Consider the following 6,000-nt stretch of genomic DNA (forward strand, 5'->3'; position numbering starts at 1 on the left):
CTTTTCAGCTACCCACTCATATGAGAGCCTGAGAGGAAGAGTGGATGGTCCATCAACTACAAGTTATCAACCCTACCACTATCTACCGCTTTACGAGCAATGAGTCAACATCAAAACACACGACAAACAATAGTTAGAACAACTTGGACAAGCTGCAAGATGTTGGTTTTGACACCACGTTCAAAGTATGATTATATATGCAAAAGCAACTTTTGACGGTCGGATCGGACGACGGGTCACCCGCAAACAAGAAGAAAATTATAGGAGTGGCACCGGTTGATGGTCGGTAGGAGAGCGTTATGATACTTAAGTCAATAAATTTGTTGAGAAAAACTTAATAGAGAGAGTTACCCATAGATGATCTTATCTTATTCTGGATGGTCACCTTCTTTTATATTAAACTTCTTGTTTAACTACCACTTGATAGGCATGTGATTATGAAATATTGATATGCATGTAAGAGGTTCCTAGGCTTTTTTATTCCAATCTAGAGAGTAGGCCTTTATGTTAATTAGGTCCAAAGCTTCAAGCTTTATGCTTATTTATGGAATCATCAATGTATATTGAATCGTACTAAAAATTGAATCAGAATTCCTCTCAAATTATCTGTTCGTATATGAGAGAATTCGAGAGATGATTGTGAGAAATCACTTATAGAACATACCTAATCAGATAAGTGGTTGAGCATATATCCTAGTTTTTATTTGGTCAAGGGGGTCCTATAAGTGATATCTCACAATAACCTATCCGAATTCTCTCAAATTCGAACAGATAATTTGAAAGAATCTTAATCTATAAAAATCGTACATAAACGGTCTATGCATATAGACCGGCTTACCTAACTGTATATACAATATAGGACCACAAAATAATGCTACGCCTAAAAAATACAATTAGTGTTGAACATCTAACCTAACAAAAGGATCTTAGAATTTGGTCGAAAGAAAAAAAAGAGAGGATCTTTGAATTTGATTCCTTCTAAACAGATGAGATAGTTTTGGAGTCAAACAAGTTAGAACTCAAGTCAATTTTATCAGAAATAACAATGAAGATTCCTTTGCATCCAAAACAAAACTTTAGATTGCAAATGTGATTTTCTCAGATTCTGTCTCTCAAAGGCTCATCATTAATTACTGAAAATTTCCTACCTAATGGAAAAAATAATAATAATAAAAAAATAAAATAAATCATTATTTACTTTTTGAGGTAGTGGATGGGGTGCCCTTAGATCAATGCATAGGGAATATTTTAATTTATTATTTTATGTTTCTCCACTCAATTTTTCGTTACTTTCTATAAAAAAAATAATTCATTTTTTTTATGCACAACTTTTAATCGCTTTTGTTAACCGTTTTATGTTTTTAAAAACAAAAATATTCTCTAAAATTATTAACAAATAATTTAAAACACACAACATTTGCCATGCACCAAAAACCACTTATCACTTTTAAAACACATAAAAACAATTCATAATATATAAAAATAAATAAACATTAAATCCTATAAAAAAATTATATATCCTCTTTATATTATTTAAAATTAAATTTTAAAATATCGTTGTCAAATATACACTTTGATCATTATCAAACATGTACTTTTCCATACCATTATCATGCACAAAATAATTTTGCACCACACAAAAAAAATAAAAAAAATCAAGACAAAGTAAAATATAAGTAGGAACTTAATAACCAATAAAGAAACATTAAAATGCTATCTCTTTGCCCGTTCATTGAACCTAACTTTTCACCTGTTCATTGAACCTTACTTCTTATTGTCCTGTTTTAGAGTATCTCCAGCAGACTAGATAAAATGACCATATTAATTAAATTTAGCTAATATTATCTCTATTTACTGTAGCATAATAGATCATTTTTTGATATTTTATCTCTCCTTTCTCCCTCTCCAAAAGGTTACATGAACAAGAATATAATAAAAAGAAAAAATAAAAAGTAGTATTTTTTTTTTTTTTAAAAAAAAAAATAGAGAATAAAATAAATGATCGGTTAGAATTTGCATAAATAGAGAAGAGTGCTCGGCAAATTTGTTAAGTACTGTAATTCAACGATGCATAATTTATATTAATAAAAGAAAAAATCTTGTTCTTTGTTAGAATATATGGAATTATTTAATTACAATTAACTCGTAAATAGATAATATTTTAATATTAACTAAATATGAAATATATGAAAAATATTTCATATATTTTAACATTTTTTATCTTCTTTAAAAAATAATAAATAAACGATAAATAAAGAATATTTTAAATAAAATAATAAAAACTGGTAGTTAGAATAATGAGTAAAATATAGGTATTAAAAAAAGAAGAAGTAATAATTAGTCTTCAACTAAATATTTGACTTTGAGTGCGCTTAGCTTTAAATCTTGTTAAGGCTGCCAAAGCAGCATAGCCGCCTACCTACTTTTTAACGCCCCCGTCTTGGCTTTTTCCCTTTAAAAAAAAAATTAAAAATGGCACCAATTAACCTGCACATTTTCCGAGTGTGACATACTATGCATAAGACTTTTTTTAATAAAAAAAAAAAGTGGACGTGATAGCTTTGGAAATTAAAGAAAAGATTCTTCTCTGAACAGAAAATATTACTTGTGAATTGTGATCCCATTCCATTTCTTTTTTAATATATAACTTTTTTATTACGACCTTAATTTATTTTGAAAAAATAAAAAAATTTAAAAAGTAGTGAATAACCACCTTGACACATAGGTAAAATGGTAAAAAGTTGTATCTTTAGGTGGCATTGAATCATTACTCTAAATATAAACATCATTGAATTTATGATAGATCACTATTAGATTTTGATCCAACGATGATTTTAAAAGCGACATTAATTTTGAGGAGACAAAAGAAAGATAAGAGAGTGATATGAAGCATTATTCCGTTGTCACATACTCACATATCCTCTTATGACCTCTCTCTCCTGTCTGAAAGGCTAAAACCAATCCTTTTAAATTCATAAAATACATTTAGTGTCACCTAAACAATTAAAATATGTTCCAAGTATTAGACATAAAAAAATAAAAGTCATATGAAACTCCTCCTAATCCTAATTATCCTATCGTTTGTAAGGTTGAAATTAAACTAATGTTATGTCCAACCTTGACCTATCTTGTGCCTGCTCTCAAAATCTTTTGTACAGAAGATATTCAGCACAGGATCCTCAAATAATTCTTACTTTCTTTTGGGGTTATTTGAAAAGTAATTTATGCATCATCTTTTTATCTTTCTAATTAAATTGATGGGGTTCTTAAAATTATCATTGTATTTGGGATGAATCAAATAAATATTTTAAAAGTTACACCAATTATAAAACTTCTATTTAAAATAACTAATAATTTAACATAATATCATAAACAAAATTATGGTTTTAAATGGTAATTAATTTAACTTTTTTCTATTTCTTATTTTTTTTAAAAACGATGATTTAACTTAGAGCTTGCACTTAGCTCTTACCACCCATCACAAGAATGGGGGGTTAAACGCAGGCACTCAGTACCATACAAAAGAAAGATGCTTTTCCAAAATTTGGCATTGACATTTCATATATTAATTAAGGCAAAAATATGAAAATAATAATAATAAAAAGGAGAACCATAAGATTCGGTTAAAAACTGTCCACTACTTTTGTATGCATGGAACCTACAACCCACTCAAATCAATCACCTAATGGGGTACCCTTGAGGCAAAATATGAACCGTGCAATAAAAAACAGAACCATAAAAGTCCACTCAAATTTAATACGAAGAAAATGACACTAATGGAAGCCTATCCCTATATAAATCCGACCACTTAAACCTTTGAGTCTCTATCCCTAAATTTGAGACCCAAGACAATACAAGCTTGTTTTGCTCTCACTTATCTACACAAAAACACCTTATCCTGGCTCATTGTCTCTCAAAAGCAACCAAGCAGCCATTTTTTTGCACCACTAATGCTACATATTGTATTTTCATTCAATTTGGTTGACGTGCTGATGTTTATTTGCTCTTGAATCAATCGTTGTTAAAAAAAAAAAAAAAAATTCAAGAACTGATAAACACTACAACATCAATTCAATAGAATAAAAATATAGTATGTAGTATTAATTTTCGTGTACAATATCAATAATGAAGGTTTACGACGATAGGAAATAATTGGAAGACGCGATGTGCCTAATCAGCCAAACCATAGAGAACCTCCTCATCATCACCAATCAATCATGCGTATGAAAATTCTGGCGCAGCCTAGATGCAAGATTTCTGCATAATCTGGTTCTCTTTTCTTTTCCTTTATTTTATTTTTTATTAGAATTTCATGAATTCGTAGTAATAGTGATAATAAAATTAGATGGTCAACACAATATTATTAGGTTCAAATTAATAGCTTAAAACTTATGTGTTAAGACGGTTGGTGCAACCGTGCAAGCACTTATGACCTCAAGACTGCCTTTTCAAGGTAAGCTTTGAAAGGAAGGGAAAGGATTAGAAGGGTTCATCCGACGAGTCCTTTTGATATTTTGAATTTGGTTAAATTTGTGATTTTAAAATGTGCGATTTTGAAAAGTAATTTTTAAAAATCTAATTAAGTATTTTGATAAAATTGTAATTTAGCTTTTAAAATTGCATGTTAATCTTTAAAATTCTGTATTTTTTTTTTTTAAAAAAAACAAATTGTCTATGATTTAAAAAGACAGTTTTATACGTTTTTAAATTACAATTTTTTAAAAAGTAATTTTCAAACGGTTCATTTTCTGCGATTTAATTTAAAATCACAATTTTTATATATGAATCGCAATTTCAAACTTACCCTTAAGATTAAATTAATTTTTTTTTTTAATAGAATAAGGAAAAAGAAAAGCAGATGGTGATAATGCGGATCATGACCTCCACGGCTTAGCGCCTTAGCCGATTGGGTACATCAAGCTTCCAATTATTTCCTGTCTTCCTATACTTCAACACTTCGATCCCCAGCACTTCAACATTTCTTTAGCACTCTCTATTTTTATTTTAATTGTTGTGAAATAGCTCAATTGTCTATAGTGAAAATGGAGAGGATGAACTGTTTCATTATTTAAAGAGTATTTTCCAGAGTTAATAGTGTATATGTGATCATATTATTTAAAAATTTAAATGATATAATTCATGTACATAATTAGATACAACAAAATAAAATCTTAACAATATAATGGGTCATCTGTATTCTACTTTAAATGAACTTTTCAAAGTTAATGACCTAATTAATCTAATGATCTATCAATTATTATGAAAAGGAGGTCCATTACTTTAAAAAAATTCGAGTTTTATAATTGTTTTTGGACTCCAAAAATGAACTCATTTAGTTAATCAGAAAAAATAATAAAATTATATTATTAACTCCCAAATTGTTAATGATAAGTCTGAATCTCATATAGACCGGCAGATACTATGATCTAAAACTAAAAGTGAATGGTCTAAAACTAAAACTGTTGTTCTCCGATGCGCTCCACCTGCACTTCACCTACCGCTCCGCTCCTCGCCGTTCTCATATGTTGTTATTTTTGGTCTACATGCACCAGCGCGTGGCTTGCTTGCCCAGTTTGAGTTTTTATTTGTATTTTTGTTATAGTTTTTACCTGTTTTTCTTCTTGTTTTTGAGTTATGGTCTCTATGGATATTGTTGTTTTATCCTATGTGGAATACCTTTTATTATGGAGGGATGTTGTTTCCATTACTTTAATAGTGCCTGCGCCTCAACCCCTGCAAAGGGGTTGTTGTTCTGAGCATGGTGGAAGGCTCTTTCAAGAGTCACGTTCCTACCCTTCATTGTTTTGGTGTTTTATCCGATTTATACTATCTGATCCTTGGCTTTGTCAAGGTAAAGAGAACCATAAATTTTTTGATTCCTTTAAAGTAAAAAACACATCCATTTCCTTACTGGTATTTCAAGTTTTTTGCCTTTTTTTTATTTTTTATTTTATTTTTTATGGGTTTATTGTTGGAGAGTCCATCCCTTTTAATGTTTCA

Source organism: Alnus glutinosa, chromosome 1 (genome assembly GCF_958979055.1).
Source record: "Alnus glutinosa chromosome 1, dhAlnGlut1.1, whole genome shotgun sequence".
Classification (NCBI taxonomy): Eukaryota; Viridiplantae; Streptophyta; class Magnoliopsida; order Fagales; family Betulaceae; genus Alnus; species Alnus glutinosa.